The sequence below is a fragment of the Crinia signifera genome, chromosome 1 (genome assembly GCF_055691185.1).
Source record: "Crinia signifera chromosome 1, ASM5569118v1, whole genome shotgun sequence".
Classification (NCBI taxonomy): domain Eukaryota; kingdom Metazoa; phylum Chordata; class Amphibia; order Anura; family Myobatrachidae; genus Crinia; species Crinia signifera.
The window spans coordinates 40,100,145-40,127,549 of NC_139217.1; the positions used below are offsets into that span (position 1 = coordinate 40,100,145).

Genomic DNA, 27,405 nt, shown 5'->3' on the forward strand with positions numbered 1-27,405 from the left:
CCTGTGTTCGAAAAAAGTCAGTTAGGAGCCGATTGGCTGGACGTTTATCTCTCCTTATCACCCTTGCATTTATCTCTTGTTATGGCTTAATACATCTGCCCCATTGTAACTAGAGGTCCATCTGTGCCAAGAGTGGTCTTTATGGGTTATTTGATATTATTTTCATCTCGTACAGGAAAATCTTTCTGAGCTACAGATTTTATACCTTTTACAGTCGCACTTTGTAACCAAATTAACTGGTGGGACCGCATAGACCATCCCCAATCTATGCCCTCTCCTCTATATTCCCTATTCCTTACCACAATCTCACCCTGAGCCATACTCATCCCTGCCCACTGTCCAGCTCTTCTGGATTCTCTACCCCCTGCCCTTCTCAGCAGCGTAGACCATTCCGTCCTCACTCTATACCCCAGTTTAACTCTGATCCAAGCCCAAGTCCTTGTCTGCTCCATATCTCAGACCTTCCACAAGCCTACACCAGTTCTTCCTCATTCCTTACCCCAGTCCTTCCCCACACCATACCACAGTCCATCCCCACAGCATACCACAGTCCTTCCTCACAGCATACCACAGTCCTTCCCCGCAGCACACCACAGTCCTTCCTCACAGCATACCACAGTCCTTCCCCGCAGCATACCACAGTCCTTCCTCACAGCATACCACAGTCCTTCCTCATAGCATACCTCAGTCCTTCCCCACAGCATACCATAGTCTATCCCCCCAGCATACCACAGTCCATTCCCACAGCATACCACAGTCCTTCCCCACAACATACCATAGTCCATCTTCCCAGCATACCACAGTCCATTCCTATAGCATACCACAGTCCTTCCTCACAGCATACCACAGTTCTTCCACACAGCATATCACAGACCTTCTGCTACAGCATACTACAGTCTATCCTCACAGCATACCACAGTTCATCCTCACAGAATACCACAGTCCTTCCCTGCAGCATACCACAGTCCTTCCTCACAGCATACCACAGTCCTTCCCCACAGCATACCACAGTCCATCCTCCCAGCATACCACAGTCCATTCCCACAGCATACCACAGTCCTTCCTCACAGCATACCACAGTTCTTCCACACAGCATATCATAGACCTTCTGCCACAGCATACCACAGTCCTTCCTCACAGCATACCACAGCCCTTCACTACAGAAAACCACAGTCCATCCCCACAGCACACCACAGCCCTTCCTCACAGCATACCACAATTCTTCCACACAGCATATCACAGACCTTCTGCCACAGCATACTACAGTCCCTCCTCACAGCATACCACAGTCCTTCATCACAGAATAACGCAGACCTTCTGCCACAGCATACCACAGTCATTCCTTACAGCATACCACAGCCCTTCACTACAGAAAACCACAGTCCATCCCCACAGCACACCACAGCCCTTCCTCACAGCATACCACATACCTTCCTTGCAGCATAACATAGACCTTCTCCCACAGCATACCACAGTCCTTCCTCAAAGCATACCACAGACCTTCCTCACAGCATACCGCAGACCTTTTGACACAGCATATTACAGTCCTTCACTACAGCAAACCACAGTCCATTCCCACATCATACCACAGTCCACCCCCACAGCAAACCACAGACCTTCTGCAACAGCATACCACAGACCTTCCACCACAGCATATGACAGTCCTTTCCCACGGTGTAGCATAGACCTTCCCCACAGCATGCCACAGTCCTCCCCCCCAGCATAGCACAGTCTGATTTTACTTAATTCCCATAAGTTGTCTGACCCACAGCCATGTCTTTTTCCCATTCGATACCTCTGTCTTATCCCACTCTATACCCCAATCATACTAAATTCTGACCACACTCCTCACCTCCTCTCCTGGAGTAATGTTTATAGCAGAGTTTGGCCAATCTGACCTATGTATCAGCTTTCTGCTCCATTCCTTAGAATTCTAAATGTCTTAAAGCTTGAAGGAGATGTTATAACTCATGTTAGCAAACATGGCCCCAAGCACGTTGCACAGTGGAAAGCTGACAGAGCCATTCACACTTCAGAGGCACTGACATTACAGAGTTACCGCCGGGCCTTCAGGGCACATAGAAACCTGCAACGATGGGAGTCACCTTTATGGGTGACTGGGCCATTCCTGACGCCATTATAGTGACATTTCCATCATGTCAGTGTTCTATGTTGTACGTCAAAGAAAAAGGTTATGTGGAGGACTGTGAAGATCTAGCTAGATGTACAGAATGTATGCATTAATCAGAGATTCAGAGCACCTGGAATGAAATGACACCACCATAATATACTGTAGGGTTGCCATAATGTCCCTACAACCCAAGACACACATGGATTATGGTTCCGTGGCTGACTACATTGAAGTATTTCACCTGGTTTTAATCATCCATAGAACCTGATTAAATCACATATGTATAAAGTGATATTATGGGAACTCTACCATAATAACATAGACAAAGACTCAACGACCCTCCATAGAATACATAGATCATTTTGGCAAATCTTTAATGGGTGCAGCGCAGGCTCCTCCGTCCACAATGCACACCCTGAACCCATGGGAAAATGGCAGAGCGGCCATTTTTCCGGTGATTAGCACATAAGCAGTAGAGATTAGTCACCAGGAACATGGCGGGCACCACAGGGCCAGATTATAATGGGGGCACAAGGGGTCAGTGCCCCTGGGCCCCCCTCTAGCTAGGGGCCCCTTGTGGTTGGCATGTATTTTTCAAAAAAGGTTTTCAGCTAAAGGTTTTGTGCAGGGGAGTGGGGGTAGTGCTGCAGCTTCACCTATCTGCCTACGTGACAATGTTTAATGGTGCTGAGCATCGGGAGCCAAGGCATACTGATTGCACAAGTGTGCAGTGCATTACTGGGAGTTACTTTGCACCAGAGGGCAGAGGCTGAGACGTTTGTGCTGAGCTCTGATTGGTGGAGCTCATTACATGCTTCTCAGGCCCATGGAGAACAGCAGCAGCAGCAGCAGCCTAGTCATGGGAGGGTTTTTAATCAGAGGCAGCACTGGGACAAACACAGACTTTTCATGTGGTATGTATGTATGTATGTATGTATGTATGCATGCATGCATGTGTGTGTGTGTGTGTATATATATATATATACACTATATATATATATATATATATATATATATATATATATATATATATATAAATAGATACGTGGTTATCGGCACAACTAGATACACATGACAACTGCCCGGGTGCTGCACTCAAATGAATGGTCCTATCCTTGAAAACTGAGTAAAATCTGAAATGTTGGAGCTGATTGCGTCTGCATAGTCATTTTTGTGAAGTCCAAAGGAGTGCCACTTACCACACATCTCTCTCTCTCTCTCTCTATCTATAATATATATCTATCTATATTTACTGTATATATATCCCCTGCAGCTACCCATTGACCAAGTTTATACTGCCTTTACTCTGTGTTTTGACAGTGTAATATTCTCCTATGCAGTTTGCGGCCAGTAATGACAAGTGCAAGGGGGCCCCCCTGTCTAAAGTGCCCCGGGCCCCCCGAAGGCTTAATCTGGCACTGGGGCACCATGATTCCACTGCACCGCAGAGAGAAGGGGGCCCACATGGAGTTCCCTTCTCTAAAACTGCCCCTGTTACATTATCACAGTGACCACAATATAATACAGAGAGCATCACAATGACTGCCATATAATGCTGAGAACATCACAGTGACCACCACATAATACAGAGATCATCACAATGATTGCCCTATAATACAGCGACATCACAGTGATTACCCTATAATACAGCGACATCACAGTGATTACCATATAGTACAGAGATCATCACAATGACTGCCATATAATACAGAGATCATCACAGTGATTGCCCTATAATACAGCGACCATCACAGTGATTACCATATAGTACAGAGAGCATCACAGTGACTGCCCTGTAATACATAGAGCCTCACAATGATTGCCATATAATACAGAGAGCATCACAGTGACCACCACATAATACAGAGAGCATCACAGCGATTGTTATGTAATACAGAGAACATCACAGTGACCACCACATAATACAGAGAGCATCACAATGACTGCCATATAATGCAGAGAGCATCACAGTGACGGGTGTGGTATAACACACCGACAGTCGGGATTCCGACAGTCATTAGCCTGATGCCGGAATCTCGACTGCACAGTGAGGGGAGCGCAATGAAGCCCCTTGCGGGCTCGCCACCTATTTTATTCTCCCTCTATGGGGATCGTGGACCCCCACGAGGGAGCAGTCGGGGATCCGACGTCGGAGTAATGACTGTCGGAATGCCGACTGTCTGTGATCGTCCGGCACCCGACAGTGACCACCACATAATACAGAGAGCATCACAGTGACCGCCATATAATACAGAGAGCATCACAGTGACCGCCATATAATACAGAGAGCATCACAGTGACCGCCATATAATACAGAGAGCATCACAGTGATTGCCCTATAATACAGATAGCATCACAGTGATTGTTATGTAATACAGAGAACATCACAGTGACCACCACATAATACAGAGAGCATCACAGTGATTGCCCTATAATACAGATAGCATCACAGTGACTGCCCTGTAATAAAGAGAGCATCACAGTGACCACCACATAATACAGAGAGCATCACAGTGATTGCTATGCAATACAGAGAACATCACAGTGACCACCACATAATACAGAGAGCATCACAATGACTGCCATATAATACAGAGAGCATCACAGTGACCACCACATAATACAGAGACCATCACAGTGACTGCCCTATAATACAGAGTGCATCACAGTGACTGCCCTATAATAAAGAGTGCATCACAGTGACTGCTAAATAATACAGAGAGCATCACAGTAATTGCCATATAAAACAGAGAGCATCACAGTGATCCTTATAGTACAGAGAGCATCACAGTGATTACCATATAGCACAGAGAGCATCACAGTGACTGCCATATAATACAGAGAGCATCACAGTGACTGTCATATAATACAGAGAGCATCACAGTGACCACCACATAATACCATACCTTCCAACATCTGAAGGGCAAAAATCGGTACACATTAAGAAAGGGGGCGTGGCCTCATGGAAAGGAGGCTTGGCATCACAAATAGGGGCGTGGTATTACACATTATACCACACATTGTAATGCCCATTACATATTTTAGTAAACGCTGTAATGCCAATTACACATAAGGCCACAAACATAGGCATAGGGAGTGCAAGCAGCCAAAGATGGCGCCCAGAGCGGCATAGGGGGGCGGGGCTGTTGCGGACGGAGGTCCGGACGGCGGGAAGCTAGGGGGGGCAGGCAGGTATGCCTGACCCCCTTTTCACACCTGGCACGCTGGCCAGCCAGTCAGGGGGAGCGGGGGGAGCCCGGCCGGGAAGGGGTTAAATGCCAGAGCCGGCGGGGGAGGCAGCATTCCTCCACAGAGCACGGCCGGGCAGCAGATCCCACCCACCCATCCCACTTTGCAAGGAGTTAGAGGCCAGGACAGGAGCAGGCATTGCAGGGGTATTACAGTTAGCTTAGGGATATGGGACCGTGCAGTGTGTTATTATGGGACATGTGAGGGTGTAATAAGTAATGGTGTGTTTTTTCTTTTGGTTTGTTAAAAAAAAAAAAAAAAATTTATGAATACAATGTTACTCAAAAAAATAAATATATGTATAAAAAGAAATTAATGAGGGTCAACAAGCATGTAGGAATACAAATGTGTTTAGGCGGGCGGTTGGTAACCACTGGTGAGGGGACGTATTTGTAACAATTATGCAATTCTGTCACAGTTGAATGGTTAATGTATGTCGCAGGGCGGGAAGAAGCGGTGCGCAAGGCATCGGGACAGGAGGAGCCAGCTGAGGTTCGCAGATTCACCCTCGGTCGGGCCGCACGCCAGGCTCTAGCTGTCGACGGCAGGCCGTCCGGCTGCGCGCCAGGCAGGGGGTGATCTGCAGGGGCTGGCCCACAGGGGGGGGCGTAGCCAAGGGCCTACAGCGTAGGCAGGGGGCACACCCCCACATCATAAATCAATGAAGGTCATTGATGGGTAGCTTGCAATACAGAGAGCATCACAGTGACCACCACATAATACAGAGAGCATCACAGTGACCACCACATAATACAGAGAGCATCACAGTGACCACCACATAATACAGAGAGCATCACAGTGACCACCACATAATACAGAGAGCATCACAATGACTGCCATATAATGCAGAGAACATCACAGTCACCACCACATAATACAGAAAGAATCAGAGTGATTGCTATGTTATACAGAGAACATCACAGTGACCACCACATAATACAGAGAGCATCACAGTGACCACCACATAATACAGAGAACATCACAGTGACCACCACATAATACAGAGAGCATCACAGTGACCACCACATAATACAGAGAGCATCACAATGACTGCCATATAATGCAGAGAACATCACAGTGACCACCACATAATACAGAGAGCATCACAGTGATTGCTATGTAATACCGAGAACATCACAGTGACCACCACATAATACAGAGAGCATCAGAGTGATTGCTATGTTATACAGAGAACATCACAGTGACCACCACATAATACAGAGAGCATCAGAGTGACCACCACATAATACAGAGAGCATCACAATGACTGCCATATAATGCAGAGAACATCACAGGGACCACCATACAATATGTGACTAATATATCATTCTGAGAGCATTGAGTGGCCACAATACAATGTCATACAAGCCATATAATATGGAGAGCATCACAGTGACCGCCATATCTTGCAAAGAACATTGTAATCTGATAATTTCCAGCCCTGACTGTCCAGTTTTGACCTTTTATGGTATGGCAGAGGGAGCCCATGGTGTCCATCCTGCTGCTAAGGCGGAAGCCCCCAGCTGGTCCCATATGGTGCTGGTTATGGTATAGTACATTTTGCTGTACTACACTATGCTGCCAGTTCCTGATGTTTTCGTTGGCTTAGAAACTGACTGTTAGTAAATCTCTGGATTCTAAACACATTGACACATGGGGTCCATGAACAATGTCGCACTAAGACATGGGGTTCCAGAACACTGGCACACCAACACATTGGGTCTCAGAGCAATGGAACATTTACACATGGCATCCCAGAACATTGGCACAATGAAACATGCGGACCTGTACAATGTCACACTAACACAAGGGGTCTCGGAACAATGTCACACTGATGCATGGGGTCCCATACAATGGGTCACTAACACAATGGGTCCCATGACAATGGAACATTTATACATGGGATCCAATACCAATAGCACACTGACACATGGGGGCCTCTTATCAATGGCACACTGACACATGGGGGCATTAACACGTGGAGTCCAGAACAATGTCACACTGACACATGAGTTCCCAGGACAATGGCACAATGAGACATGGGGTCTCAGAACATTGTCAAACTGACACATGGGATCCGATAACAATGGCACACTGACACATGGGATCCGATAACAATGGCACACTGACACAAGGGATCCGATAACAATGGCACACTGACACATGGGATCTGATAACAATGGCACACTGACACACTGGGTCCCAGGACAATGTCGGGATCCCGACAGTCATTTCCTCGACTTCGGGATCCCGACTGTCAAAACGCTGACAGCTAGGTGCCTGCTATTTTCCCTCGTGGGGGTCCACGACTCCCATAGAGGGAGAAAAGAATAGGTGGCCACCGTGCCCGCAAGGGGATTTTTTGTGCTCACCATGCTGTCTGAGTCCGGGCAGTCGGGATCCCATCGTCGGGCTAATGACTGTCGGGATCAGGACTGTCGGAACCCTATACCACACTCAATAACACAAGGGGTCCTGTAACAATGACACACCGACAAATGGGCCCCATGACAATGTCACAATGACACATGGGGTCCCGAGACAATGTCACACTGACAACTATGTTCAGGAGACAATGAAGCAATGCTTCTTAGGGTCCCAGAACAAATACACAATAGCATTTGGGGTTGCAGCACAATCTCACCCTTACACCTGGGGTGTCAGAATAATGGCACACTGACATTTGGGGTCCCAGTACAATGACACACTGACACTTGGGGCCCGTAATAATAGCTTACTGTCAGATAAAGTCCTTGAATCACAGACTGCTAAGTGCCACAATCTTAACTAAAAGAAAACCAAACAACATATACACAATATCTATCTATCCATCCATCCATCCTAAGGAAGTGCAGCCATACCCTATTCTACTCTCGCTGCCATTTGAGCCCCCTCCAGTTCTAGTAAGACTGTACATATCCTGGTGCACACTGGTCTGTGACATTAGCCCACAGAGACAGAGAACCGGGCACAGGTCATCACTGTGTTTTCTGGAGACGGTCACTGTGAGGCATTCAGCTGTGGTGCCTCGTGACCAGGCAGCTGTAAGAACCCCACACTTAATCCAGTATGACACTTAGGACAGGCGGCTGCCATCTTGTCTGCGCTCTCTAACCCCAGGCTTACCGCTTAGTGTCTCCCGAGCTTCTCAAATTAGAAAAGTAAACCTTTTCTTTTTAATACTGCTGATTAAATACATCAGCCTCTGGGATACTTGGATGGTACGCTGTGTAGACTAAGCAGAAAATGTCAAGTTATTGATGTGCGGCTATGGGGGCAATGTGCAGGGCTGGACTGGCCATCAGGCAAATGCCAGAAGGGCTGATAGCATGTTGGCTTGGGCTGGTCACATAGGGTTGGCATGTTGCCAATAGGAACCAATCAGATTCTGGGCCAGATTCTCTAAGATTAAAAAGTGATAAAATGGAGAGTGATAAACAGCCAGCCAATCAGCTCCTACCTGCCATGTGACAGACTGTGTTTGAAAAATGTCAGACAGCAGCTGATTGGCTGGCTGTTTATCACTCTCCATTTTATCACTTTTGAAGCTTAGAGAATCTGGCCCTCTATCTTTTATCTTCTAGAAGGTGCTAAATAAATAAGTAGAATGTTATTGGTTGCTATGGGCAACAACATCCCATTCTCAATAGGAATTGTATCTTAGTAAATATACCCCTAAGGGCCTGGTTCAGAGTTGATTGCAAAAGCCAAACCTTTCTCTAATGGAAAAAAAACATTCTGCACTGCAGGTGGGGCAGAAGTAACAGGTGATGGGAGAGTTAGATGTGACCCGGGCAGGGCCGCCACTAGAAATGTTGGGGCCCGGGACTGACCTACAGTCCGGGCCCCCAGCGGCACAGCGCCATATCCCCGTCCGCCCCCACGCGCCTACCAGCACAGCGCGTCCCCCTACCCCTTCCCCATTACTTACCATCACCCGTGTCGTGGCATCACCCTCTGGCTCCTTCAGCCTCCACGGTCAGGTTCGGAGCACACATTGCAGAGTGCAGCCTGCAGAGCACTGAGCCCATCTGTGTCCTAGGCTTGACGCTCTGCAGGCAGCACTGTGTATTGTGCATGCCTGGGGGTCCGCCGGCACCGGGTGGGGGAGGCAGTGTGCGGGTGTGGGGGGGGGTGGCACAGCTGTCCCCATCCAGAGGCCGGGACCCAGTACAGCTGTACCCAGGGCACCCCCCTGTTGGCGGCCCTGGTCCTGTTCACTGCTATGGAGGAGGCAGCAGTGTCACTTCAGTGCTGCCTCCTCCCCCACACCCACATGACGCACCGTCGCTCCTCCCACCCCCGGCTCGCTGACAGCCACAGCTAGCAACCCAGCATTTGTGATCCTGGCATTTGCGATTTGCGACCCGCAAAGGTTCCCGGCATTTTGGAACCTTAAGCTGATTTGGATTGCCCTTTAAAAAGTACAATAACTTTAGAAATACTCCTCAGTGGACATTGGGACATATGACGTCTTATAGAGTGGAGCAACTTTGTTAATGGACCCGTGAATAAGACAGCAGGTAATGGCCAATAATATAACAGTTATGTAAGGGTACCTTCTGCTGTTGCCACGTGCAAGCATTAATGACGGTGACGAACAAAAAAAGCTTTCATTGCCCCCAGACACTGACATTGACGTCTCCGCTCCCAGCACAACACATCCTATTATCCTAGTAGACCTCTATACGCTCTCAGAGATCATACATACCAAAGGTCACGACCCCACAATATTTATCAGCGTTCCGCAAAGTTCTTCGTCTTGACTCGGGGCCCTAGAACTGTACCGCTGTTCCTCGTGAGATAAATGGCAACATTTGACTTTAAAACCCGGCGAGTTCAAGTTTTTCCATCTAATGATCTTTGTCATTTTACTCTTTTACCAGAAAACGTGTTCAGCACTTAAAGAAACGCGTCAGCAGCCTCCCGGCTTGGCAATGAAGTGACCTAAATGGATTCCCAGCTGAGGGTTTTAGGATCATTCTAGGGATGAATTATTTATCGCGCTGAGGCGAGTTCCTGAGCACTTAAAGTTAACTCTTCGAGGGGGCGCAGATTTACCCACAATATGATTCAGAAAAAGAAACATACAGAGGACTTGCTTACCGGATTGTCAATTGGTGTTCCGAAACATCTTATTTAGTACCGTTAAGGGTGAATTTTGTTCCGTCCCCAGGCTTCCCAATAGACTGCATTAAAGGTCGTTTTGTGTGTTTGCTTGTTGTTCTTTTTAATAGGATTCCAATGCGGAACAAAGAGAAAGATTCAGAGCATTCTTCTGACGCTCCAGGCCGGCCCTTACCGCTTCTACATGCGTCAAAACACAGATACACTGTGGCAGGAAGTATATTGGGCTCCGGTGCTGTATCCACAGTCTACAGCAGCGTATAGTGTTACTTATATGTAACTGGGAACAGGATATTCCCCAACGGATTTCTACTGTTAGCAGGGCCTTTGAGACAAAGGGTGGACCCGGGTTAGATAGAGGGGGCATGCCCTTAATAAATGGAAAATGCTGAACAGCTGCTCCATGGCCCTGCGGGCACCTTACACGAAACCGTGCAGAAAACAAATATATATATACAGTATATACTGTATTTGTGCAGAGCAGTAGATAAGAATTACTTGGCCCATGTAGTCTGCCACTAGGTGGAGCCACAATATGCCTAAAAGGGACAGATTGGCATTAGCAGAGGTACCCCTTTCACACCAGCCTAAGGCCCTTATTCTGGTTCATTTTCAGCGGCCGCAAATTTGCACAGGGACCGATGTTCTGTGTACGCGCATTCACAGCAGCATTTCTGCGCATGTGTATACGCTGTGTGTGTGCAAACTCTGCAAAAAGTCTGTTCGCTGGGTGAGCAGGGGGTGGAGAGGGGTGCCGGGCTGGGCCATTAGCATATGTGAAACACCCCCCCCCCCCACGTTTCATGGGTGATCCCATGAAAACGCCGGGCGTGCACATGCTAATGTGTCCGTGAACCACCCTTACATATATGTGCGCCTTTGCCATCATTCGATTGTCGGCGACCATCGAAAGATGGGGGAGGTTCCCACTGGCATGCAAATGGATGTTCATGTAAAACAAGCCTTGCGAATGAATCCCGCTTGCGAATGGGTGTTGCCGGCTAACCATTTGCAATTCACATTACGGTGACTCGCAAGGATGTGATTTCGCATCCGAGCGAGTCAATCAGAATTAAATCCTGGGTCGGGCTTGGGAATAACCCCGCAACTAGCGCTGGTGTGAAAGGTCCCGGGATTTGAAGCCTGCTAGCTAGCAGGGCTACTCCTGTGACCCCCCGCCCCCGCCCCGCACTGCCCGTCACATACCCCACCGCCTGCCAGACTATCTCTCCCCCCTCAAACCAGAAAATGCAGGGACTAGGCTGGTGTGGAAGGGGCCAATCCAGGAATGTCCCTGCATGATCCTGGGACCATATTCCCGGGTAAATCCCTGTATTTTCTGGTGTGAAAGGGGTATAAGACAATGCTGATATGGTGCAAGGTGCCATGCAACACCTACTGTAATACCTGCAGATGGTTCACTGGGGCTTTAAGTGAGCCTAAAATCAGGACACAGTATGCCGGCACTGGTAGTCGCAGCAGAGATGTCCTTATAGAGAACTATTGAGAGCCACTGAAACCTATGGAAAATATATTAAGAGATATCGACAGTACAAGTACAACCCCAAAACTATAAAGAGAGGGAGCCATTTTGTGAGAGAATCTTAAATGAATTAAAGATCAGTTTGGGACTGATTGGTCACATCTGTCAAGTGCTGAAGATAACTGTGCGATTGGATGGGAGATGTTTATTGTTTCTTATCACTAGAAAATCAACGTTAGTCTTCTCTGGATTCAAGAAAGACCAGCAATAGGTTTAGGACCTTATTCTGATTGACTCCGCCCGCTGTACCGGACACCCCCCCCCCCTCGCACGCAGTAACACCATCCGGTGATGTCAGCTGCCGCCCCCTGCATGTCTGCCACGGCCTCATTAGCCTGGGAATGCCCAGCGTTCTCGTGGGGATGCCCATGGAACGCTGGGCATTCCCATATGCTAATGGAGCTGGCTGGCGCCACCACCCTCCTCCGCCCCTGCTCGGCGTGTAGGGTGCGTGCACCCAGCGAACCAAGAGTTTGCCGTGGGTGCACGTACCCTGTGTCTGCACATGCGCAGAAACGCGCACACAAAACATTGGTCCTCCATGCGACCAAATTAATTAATTTGACTTTGTGTATTTCAAGGTTTCTGTTATAGCACAGTGTCCACTTTTCAAAGAGTACTACAAAAACAGAACTTTGTGAATGACAGATCAGTTGGGGTTTTCTATTTCACTCTGTGTATTTATTGTGTGTTTATTTTGAAGCATTTGAGAAACTGCAATTTCCCTGGTTATATCTGAAGCCATGCTAAGATCTGAGTTATTCTCATTGATAATTATTGAGAGCTATTGCCAGGGTCGGATTAAGGTCTGTAGGGGCCCTGGACAACAAAATTGTTGTGCCCCCCCCTCCCCCGGACGGAGGCAGGTGGTACCTGGGCCAGGCAGCGGGGATCCAGGCAGAGGGGTCCGTGCAGTGCTGAGGAGGCAGCGGGGTCCCTGCGGAGGATGGGCTTTCTACTAGTTCCCATCCGCCGCAGGGACCCGCCCACTGACTTCCCATCCACCGCAGGGACCCCGCCACTGACTGCCCAGCCTCCACAGGGACCCCCTGCCCACCCCGCGCTGACCGACCCCACTGCCTGCAGACAGCACCAGCAGCTCAGTGCTCCCCGCAGAGCCCGGTGGCGCCGGCTCCTCCAAGCCACTGCGAGGTCTGCTGCAGTGTAGTTACGCCACACCTTATAACTGTATTGCATACTACAGTATCTGTCATTTTTCAAACCCAGCCTGTAATATGACAGGTAGGAGCTGATTGGCTGGTTGTTCATCACTCTCCACTTTATCACTTTTTGAAGTTTGATACATCTGGCCCAATGACTTGCTCTAGATATGCGCCCTCCTACACCCATTTAGTAAATATACTTGATTTGACTGTTTAAGAAGGCTGCCATGTTGTCATTTTACTATGTATAGCAGTGGTTCTTAAACACAGTCCTCAAGGCACCCCAACACTCCATGTTTTAAGGATATCCCTGCTTGTGCACAGATGGTATAATCATACTGACTGAGGTACTAATTAAGCCACAATTAAGCCAGGAATGGATAGTCTTATAACTTGGACTGTTCCGGTGGAATATGGTCACTAGATCAACCGTATAAAGGTTGACCAATGAAGGTCAACAGGACTTACAGACGGAGCCACTCTCATTAGAGCGTCTCCTGGCGATTCTATCGCCATGCGCTGTCCTCAACCAGAGTCCGACATAATGTGGCGTGCGCGCACGAAGTGCTCACGAGCCCCATTCTGTCAGAAGCCCCTGTAGCTGTCTCCTGCCGCTGTCCGTCTCCCCCGCTCGCTGCCTGCTCCCTGTCTGTCTCCCTGAAGCAGAGATGGGCAGGGAACCACCCAGTCCCCACTCCCCGCCACCTTGCTGATAGGAAGCGCAAGCGAGGGAGCCACTCGTGCATCCCCGTCTGCCGGCCACGCCCCCGCCATCCTCCGCCAGTGCAATGGATATGTCGCGCTGGTGGGCTGGCTGAGGCTGGCTCCATCTGTAGGTTGACACATGACATAAGGTCAACAGGTCCAGAAATTCGACACAAGCATTAGGTCGAAAGTGGGAAGGTCGTGAGTTTTTCACATTTTTTTATCAAAAACAGGCGGTATGTCATACCCTACCATCCACTAGGGTGTGGAAGGAGAATAGAATCATGGCGAGTGCAGCGAGCCTCGCAAGGGGATACGTTAAAAGACACATCAACCTACTGACTGTCAACCTTCCCATTGTCGACCTTCCAAACCCTGTTGACCTATTTCTTGAGTCGATCTAAGCCCTTTCAACCTTAAGTTGTCAACCTTCATAGTGTCGACCCTATGACCCATACCCTATCTGGTGCCTGTGGTCAGGAACCATCTACATATAACTTATCCGAGCCAACACCAAAACCCTAGGTGCCACACAACGTAGGTGCCTCCATAGCATGACCAAACTATGGCCCTCCAGCTATTGTGAAACTACACTTCCCAGCATGCCTTGCCATTGTTTTAGCATTCCCTAATAGCAAAACTGTGCCAAGGTATGATTGGGGTATCATTTTCTAGGATGCAATAATAAAATGATAGAAGAAATCTGATTGGTTGCTATTGACAACATCACCGCTTCATTTTTAGAACATTTAGTTAAGTTCAGTGGTGGAACTTGTGAGTGGTGGGCCCAAGTGTAAACAACAATTCTGCCCATGCTCTCCCCCAACCCAAGTTCCCAATAGGCCACAGCAGTGGGTAACAGAGTAAAGCAGGGGGAGACACAGTAATAGTATGACATAGAGAGGCAGAGGGTGACAATGGAAGGCAATGAGAGGCAGAGGGTGACAATGGAAGGCAATGAGAGGCAGAGGGTGACAATGGAAGACAATGAGAGGCAGAGGGTGACAATGGAAGGCAATGAGAGGCAAAGGGTGACAATGAGAGTCAGAGGGTGACAATGGAAGGCAATGAGAGGCAGATGGTGACAATGGAAGGCAATGAGAGGCAGAGGGTGACAATGGAAGGCAATGAGAGTCAGAGGGTGACAATGAGAGTCAGAGGGTGACAATGAGAGGCAGAGGGTGACAATGAGAGTCAGAGGGTGACAATGGAAGGCAATGAGAGGCAGATGGTGACAATGGAAGGCAATGAGAGGCAGATGGTGACAATGGAAGGCAATGAGAGGCAGAGGGTGACAATGAGAGTCAGAGGGTGACAATGAGAGGCAGAGGGTGACAATGAGAGTCAGAGGGTGACAATGGAAGGCAATGAGAGTCAGAGGGTGACAATGAGAGTCAGAGGGTGACAATGAGAGGCAGAGGGTGACAATGAGAGTCAGAGGGTGACAATGGAAGGCAATGAGAGTCAGAGGGTGACAATGAGAGTCAGAGGGTGACAATGAGAGGCAGAGGGTGACAATGAGAGTCAGAGGGTGACAATGGAAGGCAATGAGAGGCAGATGGTGACAATGGAAGGCAATGAGAGGCAGAGGGTGACAATGAGAGTCAGAGGGTGACAATGAGAGGCAGAGGGTGACAATGAGAGTCAGAGGGTGACAATGGAAGCCAATGAGAGGCAGATGGTGACAATGGAAGGTAATGGAAGGCAGGACAATGGCAGGCAGAGGGTGACAGTGGAAGGCAATGAGAGGCAGAGGGTAACAGTGGAAGGCAATGAGAGGCAGAGGTTGACAGTGGAAGGCAATGAGAGGCAGAGGGTGACAATGAAAGGCAATAAGAGGCAGAGGGTGACCCCCACTATCCACGTCGGCGTGGAGTTGATTTTAGATAGTGTGGGGAGCGCAGCGAGCCACCGAGCCCAAAGCATGGCGAGGGGATGCGGATAACTTTACATGTATTCTGCGCTATCTAAGATCAACTCCACGCCGAGGTGGATAGTAAGGGTATAAAAAGGTTGGAGGATGCGTTCTGCCACCGCTCGTCACGCTTCGGGTGGCGTGGATACTGGGGTTGACGCTAAACAATGGCGTAGGTGCAGGTGCTTACAATTGTAAGCACCAATCACATCACATACTATGCACACATCACATCACATCTTATTGTAAGCACCCATCACATCTCATTGTAAGCACTCATCACATCTCATGGCATGGGTGCTTGTACAATCAAATATCACATCGCATTCCACACATCGCATGGTAAAAACGTACCATGTGATGCAATGACATGCGATTTCACTATGTTTGCGTACGTAAGAAATCAGGGTGTACTGCTAGGAAACAAGTACCTTAATTTTTAATAGACATATACCAATTACAAAAATACACACTGTTAAAAATAAGAAAAATAAAAATTGTTAAAAATAGAGGCAATTAACTGGCATTCAAACTAGACAGATATTCAAATTGAGAGGCAGAACTCTGAGGTTTTGGGCCTTATTCTAGTTCACTCTTTCTGACAAAATCCTTCTTAGATGGACAAAACCATGTGCACTGCAGGTGGGGCAGATGTAAAATGTGCAGAGAGAATTAGATTTGGGTGAGTTATTTTTTTTCTGTGCAGGGTTAATACTGGCTGCTTTATTGTTACACTGCAATATAGATCTCACTTTGAAGTAAAACCCCACCCAAATCTAATTCTCTCTACCCAAGTGACATCTGCCCCACCTGCAGTGCACATGGGCCTTATTTTGGTTCACTCTTTCTGACAAAATCCTTCTTAGATGGACAAAACCATGTGCACTGCAGGGGGGCACATGTTACTTGTGCAGAGAGAGTTAGATTTGGGTGGGGTTTTACTTCAAAGTGAGATCTATATTGCAGTGTAAAAAGAAAGCAGTCTGTATTTACCCTGCACAGAAACAAAATAACTCACCCAAATCTAATTCTCTCTGCACATTTTACATTTGCCCCCCTGCAGTGCACATGGTTTTGTCCATCTAAGAAGGATTTTGTCAGAAAGAGTGAACTAAGATAAGGCCCTTTATGTGGACCCGATGGTCCAATTGTGTATTTTGATTATCACAATGTGGATGTCCACATCCGTGGAGTGTAGTCCAAGGGCCCTTTAAATAAATAGGTAACTCATACAGAGCAAAGTTCAATTTTTTGCTCACTTACATGTGTGTGGATAAATGTCCCCTTTTCAGCAGTTAGTGTGCCTAACTCACCATTGTTCTAGGGGAGCAGCAGAATTATGGCAGCTAGGGTTACTACCTTCCACCCAGGATAACACCGGACCATCCAGTAAGTAAGACTGGAGTCCGGAGGGGTGGCAGTCCTGACATTGTATATTCCGGGAACGCCACCCCTCCTCCGGACTCTGAACACAGGTCTGAATTACCGGACTGTCTGGAGTAATCGGCAGCCCACACTCATGTCTATTAGAGAACACCAGCTAAACCTATTGGACATGGACAGCTCTGCCACCGACCAGCACATCTCCATTTACTATAGAAACTTACACCTTCATTATACCTGTCACTCCCAGCGTTTTTTCAGGCACACCTGTGATTTTTCTTGGCATTCCCATGAAATGGCCTATTACCACCCCCAGACGCCTACTTAATGTCAATCTCCTTGCGTACAGCCAGCCATCAAAAAAAGTAGCAGGATTTTATTGCAGGACAGCCTTGTGTGCAGTCTATCGATTATCGACTGCCGTACAAATTCGCTGCCGTGCGATCAGGTCTGAATTACTCGCCTTGTGTGAGTGACACTTTTGGGGGTATTGTGTAAGTGGCACTATTGCGCTGGTGGCATTATATGTATAAGCAGGAGTATTGGGGGCTTTATGGAGTGTTTGGCATTTTGCATAAGGGGCATTATGCTGTGTGTCATAATGTGTAAGGTGCATTATAGTTTGTGGCATGTTGTGTAAGGGGCATTACAGTGTGTGGCATGTTGTGTAAGGGGCATTACAGTGCGTGGCATGTTGTGTAAGGGGCATTACAGTGTGTGGCATGTTGTGTAAGGGACATTACAGTGTGTGGCATGTTGTGTAAGGGGCTTTACAATGTGTGGCATGTTGTGTAAGGGGTATTACAGTGTGTGGCATGTTGTGTAAAGGACATTACAGTGTGTGGCATAATGTTTAAGGGGCTTTACAATGTGTGGCATAATGTGTAATGGGCATTACGGTTTGTGGAACAATGGGCCTGATTCAGAGTCATTCACCGGGCTGTGAATTGGCAGCCCGAGCAATTATTGAACCACTGCTCGTGCGCACGGTACGCAGTGCACATGCGCGAGCCATCCATCCGAAAGCTGGCTGTTCGCAGGGTGCCCGAGAAAGTGCAGGCATTCCCTGGAAGTTGGGAGGGAGGACTGCTGATGTCATCAGTGGCCTCCTTCTTCCCATGGCCTTCACAACACCGAGTGAGTCTAGACTTACTAGGCACTTACGAGCGGGGGAAAATCATTCGATGGTGAGTTATTTTCCCCCCTAATGCTTGTGACGGCCTTCTAACCATGTCAACCTTAGCCATGTTGACCTATTTCAGGTGTCGACCTTAGCCATGTGGACCTTCTGTGGTCGACCCAATGCATATTGACCTAATATGGGTCAGCCCAATGACCCATACACCCCAGCACATACCCAATGGATTATGTAGAAATCCAATGTTTGTGGTCTTGCTATATTGATCGGTAACCGTTGCCCTGATGGCGAGATATCGGCACATAGAAGTCCTGATAGCTCGCAGTCCGGGTATTCAACAAATCTGGTTCACTCGCCGTTTGCCTCCTCTTCTGTTCCTTGAAGCAAGGGGGAAATGGCGAGTGTGTCCATTAAAATGGCGAGGCTCACCACAAGATGCAGCACTTGCGGCAAACCTCGCCGTTTTAGGGGATCTTCACCGGCCTCACCTGGCGAAGATTCGGCCCTTGCATGGAATACGGCGAGGATGGTTTTTTTTCCAGTGAGGAATCCTCCATGTACAAACCGCCTCGCCAGCAGCATTAAATAACGCTCATTGCCTGATAGTTGAAAACAATACATGGTTATATCATATTTATAGAAATATTCATCCAAAACAAAAATGTTCTAAACATTCAATAATCTGAGTTTTCTTCATACTTAGAACGGTATTCTTATTGACTAAATTTGACCGATTTTAATGCTTAGGGGTCTGTTCATTATAATAAAACAATTATCAGTGTTAATTAAGTTGTGAACTCGCTGCAAGTTCAACGAGATCTTTGGAGGCATTCATCATGTCTCATTAACTTTAGTACCTCTTCCGAAAAACTGCTCTTCCTGTGGAGCCCCTAATTTAAAATATAGCTATATTAAAGAAGCCCTCTCCTTACCGCACCTGATAACAGAGCTGCGAATTTGCAGGCCGGGCGATAAACTTTATACTACGCATGCATACCGCCCATAGTACGGAGGCCGTCCTGCGATAAAATCCTGCTTCTTTTTTTGATTACTGGCCATATGCAAGTTAATTAACCACTTGAGTGGTATGCCTGAAAATTTTCCAGGCTCAGCTGCACTGCCGCAGCCGGCTGTCCCGGAATATTTCCACCATATTGAAGGTGTGCGCCAGTGGTGCCTCCAGCTTTGCACCACTACCGCATCACCTGTCTGCCCCCCCACCACCACCACCCCCACCACCTCCTCTCCCTCCCCTCCCTTCGCTCCCCCTCAACTCCACTCCGGCGATCCTGCACCGGAGCTCACATACCGCTGCCCCCGCCGCCATTAGTTGCAGGGAGCAGGTGGCAGGCATGGGGATGTTCGATGTGGCTTGGGGGGACTCAGAAGTTTGGGTGCCTTTTCAGTCTGAATCAGTCTGTTTCTATCGCACTGGCCGAGTAAGTCTTGAGCTACGCACAGACTGCGCACTAGAAAACCATTCAATTGTGAGTGACTGCGAATGGATTTGCAGCTAATTGCAGTCCTGCAAAGTCTGGCTGAGTGGCGTATACCTGATTGCAGGGCTCTTCAAAGTAAGAGCTGTGCAATCAGGTCTGAATAACCCCCAATGTTCCCAAAGGGATCTGAAAAGATCCTTCTGCTGCACAATCTGCCATGCACTGTAAATGTAGCTTGTGTAGAGATATATAGGTACTCCAGTGCTGCCGAGAGGTCTGCCGGGCCCCGGTAACATTTTGGGGGTGTGGCCTAATCACAGAAGGCATGACCACGCCCCCTTAGAGAAAAATAGTGACAAAAAAATGTTTTATTTTGTTTTACAGCTGCCAAGCAGGGGGACAGCAAACCTCTCAACCAGGGGAAATCCAGGGGCAAGTGGGATTAGAGGGATCACAATCCCCCCTGCTCTATAGTTTCTGCAGCACAGCACACTACAGAGTGTGCTGTGCGGATAACATGAGCGTATCATATCCTGCCCAGGAGGGGGAATGACCAGGGCCCCCGCCAGACCCTTCCATCAAGCCGGGGCCCGGGTAATTAGTATCCCTCCTCCTCTCAGCGGCCATGGTGATCTCACCTATGTTATTAGTTTCATGAATTGCTCTGCTACTGAAAATTACCAATATTAAGGTATGGTTTATAGAAAAAAATGCATTGGAAAGTTGGAGAAGCACCATAGACACAAATGCTGAAGACACTGTACTTAGTTTTACGTGTACGGTACGTACTGCTCCGTGGCACCTGATTGGTTTCCATTAAATTCAATAAATCTGAAATTTACCGAAAAGAACCTTTAGTAAATAGTATAATGTTATTATAGCTCATAGGGTCAAGCCAACTTAGATCAACATTCAATAGGTCAACACCAATCGGTTGACAGGCCATAGGCTGACTGCTTGAAAAGGTCGACACTCAACAAGGCATAGGTCGACAGGGTCGAAAGGTCAACAGAAAAAAGGTCGACGTGAGTTTTTCACATTTCTATGTCTATGTCAACTCACTTCAACATGAACACCGTATAAGCGCACTGCATCCCCTTTTGGGGACGATATTATATCTACCGCTATGTCCACGGGTATAGTTAAGAATGAAAAAACACCTGTTTTGAAAACAAACGTGAAAAACTGATGACGATCTTTTTCATGTCAACCTTTTCCCTTGTCGAGCTATTGCTGGTGTCGACCTTTTGGCCATGTCAACCTAAGCCATGTCTACATTTTAAGGTCGGGCACTTTCACACCGCCACCAGCTCCGCTGTAATTACCTTGGCCTGGGTGCCCAGCTTACACAGATGGTCACTCTGGTAGGTAGATACTTGTGAATAATGAAGCGTCACTCCAGGTACTTAAAGGATGTAAAAATGTACTGTATGTCAACAGTGTGTCGGGCCGGGGACCGTCATCAGGAGAATGGATGACCTGATGACGGGCCCTGGCCCGAAACACTGTTGACATACAGTACATTTTTACATCCTTTAAGTACCTGGAGTGACGCTTCATTATTCACAAGTATATATATATATATATATATATATATATATATATATATATATAAATGGGGGTGCGGCACTCCTTAAGGCTGAATGTCCCAACAGGGGAAAGGGGTTAAATTCCCTTTGGCGGTGCCCTCCAACTGTATGACCACCTGGGGGGTCCAGTAAACACAGGGTGTAGGGGGGGCGGCGGCACTCGCACAACAAAAAGAAAAACACGGAGGCGTGGATATACCAACGTTTCGTGGCTGTGTTGCCACTTTATCAAGGTGCCTAAGATTCTTAGGCACCTTGATAAAGTGGCAACACAGCCACGAAACGTTGGTATATCCACGCCTCCGTGTTTTTCTTTTTGTTGTGCGAGTGCCGCCGCCCCCCCTACACCATATATATATATATATATATATATATATATATATATGGAGATTGGGTCCTGGCACTCATCCAAATGGTATACTGTACATAAACTTCGGTGCCACTCAATCCCAATGGACGATATATATAGAATAGAGCAGAAGGCACTCACAAGAATTTTTAGAACTGCACAGCGGCAGATACAAGTAATAATGGAAAAGCAGACACAAGTGATGTGAGTCAACGTTTCGGCTAGTGGCCCTTTATCAAGACATGATAAAGGGCCACTAGCCCGAATATATATACATGCGGCTACCGTGCATAGTTGCCCAGTCAGCTTATAACAAGCGGATTTGGGCTTGTTATTTTTGTGAGTTGCTTATTTGTTTTGAGGGTTTCTTGTTTTTGGGCTTATAATATGTTTAGTAGCTTGTTTTGGGCTTGGTGTTTTGTTTTGTTTTTGTAATTCAGTCATTCAGCACAAAGATAAGGGACAAACACATACAGGTTTTTATCTATTCTTGGACAGCGAATCCATTTTTATCTGTATGACAGACCCTCTGACATCGAAGGATGTCGTCATAGCGTCATAAGAAGTTTTTTTAAAAACTCTATGCATACCTTCCAAAGCTCAGAGTCTATTACGCCTGAGGAAGTCGTTCATCGACGAAACGCGTTGGGTCTCGACTCACCGGAAATCTCTGTATTACCAACGTATCATTAGTACTGTTAATAGTGTCTGACATCGATTATGTCATCCATGTTTTAAATAAAATTATTTTACAAATTGTAAGAATCTGTACCCACTGTTGAATATCACACTAAGGTGGAGGTTCTCATATAGGCCCTTATTCTGATCGGTGCGGATATTCCCGCTTGCGTACGGCCCGCCGATGTTTATCGTCTGCGCATGTGCAGAGGTCAATCTGCGCACGTGCAGGCGATTTCGCCGCATGGATTCTTTATACGCCGCACAGGGGGCGTAGAGGGGCGTGAGGGGCTACTTAGCCTCATTACCCTATGCATACGCCCCCCGTTTCATGGGCGTTCCCATGCAAACGCGGGGCGTATGCATGGTAATGAGGCCGTGACGCGTGGGTACGGGGCGGGCATCTGACATCGCCGGATGTCAGCTGCCCGCCCCCATACATGATTTCACACGGACAAGTGTCCGTGTGGTCTTGTGTTGCGGGACCTGGTGGAGCGTGCGGCCCTGCATTCGATGTTCGACGACCATCGAATGCAGGGGCAGCTCCCAAGACGGAGGAGGCGTATCCCCGTCCAATTTCATGCGGATCGCCACATATCCGCGTACGGACGGCAGGTGGCGATCCGTATGGAAGGCGGGGATTCGCCTGCACGGTTGCGGCCGCATATTCTGATCGGGCCGCACCGATCAGAATAAGGGCCATAGTGCTCTCTATATCCATTTCTTGTGCACATATCCATTGATGTTGTCCTCCACTAACAGGGAGGTCTTATAGAGTAGCTGCTGACAACAGCGCAAACAAAGGTCTTTCTCTCACATATATATATCTATAAAGAGAGAGAGAGAGAGTTTGCGGCACGGCACTCCTCCTGTCGGTCAGCTGCACCGGTGCCCCTCCACAGTTTGGTAGATATAGGCTGGAATAAGGATGGCTCTCAGGAGTCGGTGTGAAACGTACTGTATTTAGGTGCAGAGAACCCCTTTGTCAAGGTGCTAGTGAGAAGTCACTGAAGTCGGGTTTGTTCTGCCGAGATCCCCTGTTAAATGCTGTCGGGGAAGGCAATCAGCGATCGTTGCGTTGAGTAGTTTGGGTTGTCTATTGTTGTTTTGTTATTGCTTTCATTGGCTTGTGCAAACAATAAGAGCTAAGCCAGCAAAACCAAAGAATCATCACGTTACCCGAAAATCACTTTAATGTCATTGACAATAAAATTTGTGCTGATCAGTATATTAATTAGTTCCTGCAGAAGCGCCTAAATTGTTTTTTAGAATTCTAACTACTGTGCACCTGCTGTAACTTAATAACGCTTCTAGATGGATGGAAAAGGACAAGCTGTAGTTTTATTTATACATTGTCTATGTGTAGGTTCCGCAATGTATAATAAGTTGCATTGATATTAATATTATTTATTTATTTTTGTATTCAACCAATAGGTTGCTTCTATGTTCTTTAACTTCTGATATTTCTGGTATGTCAGTGATATTTTGGCCTTGTTTATCTTAGATTATTCCATTTACATTTATTTTTGATTATTATTACTATTATTATTATTATTACTATTATCGTTATCTTTTGAAGCTTCATTATCTTTTGAAGCTTCCTACCTTTTGACCAAGGCTCCACACTTCCCAATCTGACCTTGTTATACATCCAACTGTACTAACTTTATATTTATCCATTATCTTTTGTTTTAGCGCTATGCTTTCTATCCGCTTTGTAGGCCGTTTTGTTTCCAACCTTCCAACCTAGACCACAAACTGGTGATCATCAGAGAGATGAATGGTGACCACTTTCCTATCTCCAGTGCTGACTTGACACTGGAGATAGGAAAGTGGTCACCATTCACCACCTATTAGATGTTATACAGTATAACATATTACTGAAACAACCACCCATTAGCGAATGAAACATACAGTAAAGCTGATGTTAAGGCTTTTTCTCAAAACACTTGATATTAATTTTAAAAAATCACTACAAATAATGGTAGTAGTCAATAACTTTTGACAAATGGCATAAACATATCATCTATAACAATGCATGAACCATAGAACGTAACCGCATCTAATAAAGGAGTACAATATACCTCCGGCTAACTCTTCATGCAAACATTAAAATAAGTCCATCTATCAACCATTTTCCTACATTTCAATTACACTAAAATGGCATCTGGAGAGAGATAAAGTGAATAGAGATAAATTACTCGCCGGGTGAAGGTTTTCTCGCTGGGTGAAGGCCGGATAGGATGTTATTGTTTATTCCTAGTCTAAATAGTGCTATAAATGCAACAAAAAATGCAGCTTTTATTCATAGGAATACACCCAGTGTCACTTATCTATCCTTACGCCTACATCACTAGTTCGCAGCATTTTACGTTTTCCACACCCGGTTTACACTTTATTCTGCTACCGATTTTCTGGTGACCCAAATTATTCTAGCTTTATTTTGATGACACCCTGTTCATCTTCCTCTATTTAATTTACAGAGGTCTTGTTTTTTTTTTTAAGATTTATATCTATTTTGGATATCTCTTACTAATTGCAAAATAAATAATAATTATTAATAATAATAAAGAACAAAGATAAAATTAAACAAAAACATATTTCTGTATTTTAACAGTTCCTTGTCTACCAATTCCTCAATTTATATTTTTTTGTTTTGGGTAGCTGTTGAAACTGAATTAAGAACAGTATGAAAACTAAGCGCTATAAAATACCATTAAGGCATATAGGAACAGAGTTACATAAACTGCGTTAGTTTGTGTTGCCATTCGCCTTATATTGACTGTTCCATAGTCAATTCGGCAACTTTTAAAAAATTTGGGTTTAGACATTGAAACTTGATGGAAAAAAAACTCCATAATTGTAAAAAAAAAAAAAAAAATGGAATTAAATTTAAAGATTTTTGCGGTTTTAATCCCTCACAGTTTTATGATCACTTTTGTCATTTTGAATGCGGCCATTTTAGGAATGCGCGTGGGGTTAAACTTTTTTTTATTTTTTATTAAAGTATGGCATAACTACTGTAGCGCAATTTTTTATTCTGCTGAACACTTGGAAGTTATGCTGGAATAAGAAGTTGTACTAAATTAATCATGCATGAAATTCAACTTACTGTGAGTTTCCCCATTGAACGCTCACCCACAGGAAGTAAGCAACAGATAAGCACACTGTATTTGTGTGTCCAGGTTTTGTAAATTCAATGTACCCAACTGATACATGTAAAGATAATAAATTGACTCCTAGAAATAAAATGCATATCCTGTTTGGCCAAAAATTGTATTTCCATTGGAACATGCTGTGGTTGTAGCGATATCTTTTACATTTGCATTCCAGAGGATAAACAAACGTCACATTTTTGTTTGTACTGTAAAGGTTTCCCGGACTCATTCCTTGCACGAAGGACACTGGGACATACAGTAGCCAGGGTTCCGCATTTTTACCACCATGTGAAAAAAACGCCAAAAAACAGACACTAAAATTAATTGTAATCCAAGGTGTCATAAAGTAATGTCTTCATCTGTTAATCCATGTAAAAGTTTTTGGTGTAAATGTTAGACATTTACGGTCACAAGAGTTCCCACAGAAGGACCTCTCCCGATAAATCCCGGAAGTCAACTGAGGAGACTGGCTTGTAAGCAGATGTAGTTATAGAGGGCAAGTGAGAGAGAGAGAGGGAGAGAGAGAGGGAAAGAGAGAGAGTCAGAACAAGGGAGGCCGGATAAATATTCGACAACCATCAACTTTTTACAGGAAACTGAGAAAATACATGTTTTCTTTGTAGCATATAATATTTAGCAGCAAGGTAGAAATATGACTTGTAGACTATTTGCGGAATAATTTTACATTTTATGCGTCCTGTATTTAGGGTGACCAACTCATCCCTTTAATTCGGGACACATATTAATTACACAGGTTCTGTGGCTGGCTTTCACCTGGTTTTAAACTGCCACACTTCAAGACTCCATTTCACCTGGTTTTAAACTGCCACAGAACCTGTGTAATTAATATGTGTCCCGGATTAAAGGGATGAGTTGGTCACCCTACATGTATTACATAACATATGTCATTTTCCATCTACTTGCAATGGGAATAAAACATTCCTTTTAATTATGTTCTTAGCTGTAATATCATCGCCAACATAGGCTATTAGTATACAGTTTTCTAAAAGGTTCCTAGACATATTAGGACTAGGTAGACTTGACGTTCCCTGTGATGTACTTTTTTATGGCATTTTTTATTATTATTATTTATTTATTTATTTGCAGTTTCTTATATAGCGCAGCAGATTCCATTACAATGTCTTATATAGCGCAGCAGATTTCGTTACAGTGTCTTATATAGCGCAGCAGATTCCGTTACAGTGTCTTATATAGCGCAGCAGATTCCGTTACAGTGTCTTATATAGCGCAGCAGATTCCGTTACAGTGTCTTATATAGCGCAGCAGATTCCGTTACAGTGTCTTATATAGCGCAGTAGATTCCGTTACAGTGTCTTATATAACGCAGCAGATTCCGTTACAGTGTCTTATATAGTACAGCAGATTTTGTTACAGTGTCTCATATAGCGCAGCAGATGTGTTACAGTGTCTTATATAGCGCAGCAGATGCATTACAGTGTCTTATATAGCGCAGCAGATTGCGTTACAGTTTCTTATATAGCGCAGCAGATTCTGTTGCACTTTACAGTTGTAGACAGTGGTAAAACAAACTGGGTAACAACAGACAGACTTGGCGGTAAAAGGGCCCTGCTGCAAGCTTACAATCTATTATAATACATATTTTATCTCTTCATTCACGCCATAAAGGCCAGAAAGTAAAGTCAATTCTTTAGTATATAAATTAAATGTGTTTGATGGGATAACAATGATAATTCACTATTGTACCATTTGTGGAATGTACACAATGTATACAATAATACACTGAGATTATTATAAGACGGCACTAATGAAAGTAACTCTTTATAACAGGGTAAAGTATAACTAGTGTCTCATTATGG

At 46.0% G+C, this 27,405-nt stretch overlaps 1 long non-coding RNA gene across 3 annotated transcripts in view; it reads right to left on the bottom strand.

Annotated features, from left to right (window-relative positions):
• Positions 1-27,405, bottom strand: part of LOC146080139 (uncharacterized) — a 130,679-nt gene that overhangs the window by 30,104 nt on the left and 73,170 nt on the right. For 2 of the 3 annotated variants that reach the window (XR_014474830.1, XR_014474834.1), the window contains exon 2: positions 25,522-26,037. This is a non-coding gene — a long non-coding RNA (uncharacterized LOC146080139). The remainder of the gene's footprint in view (positions 1-25,521; positions 26,038-27,405) is intronic. The other variant, XR_014474837.1, reaches the window with a different exon arrangement.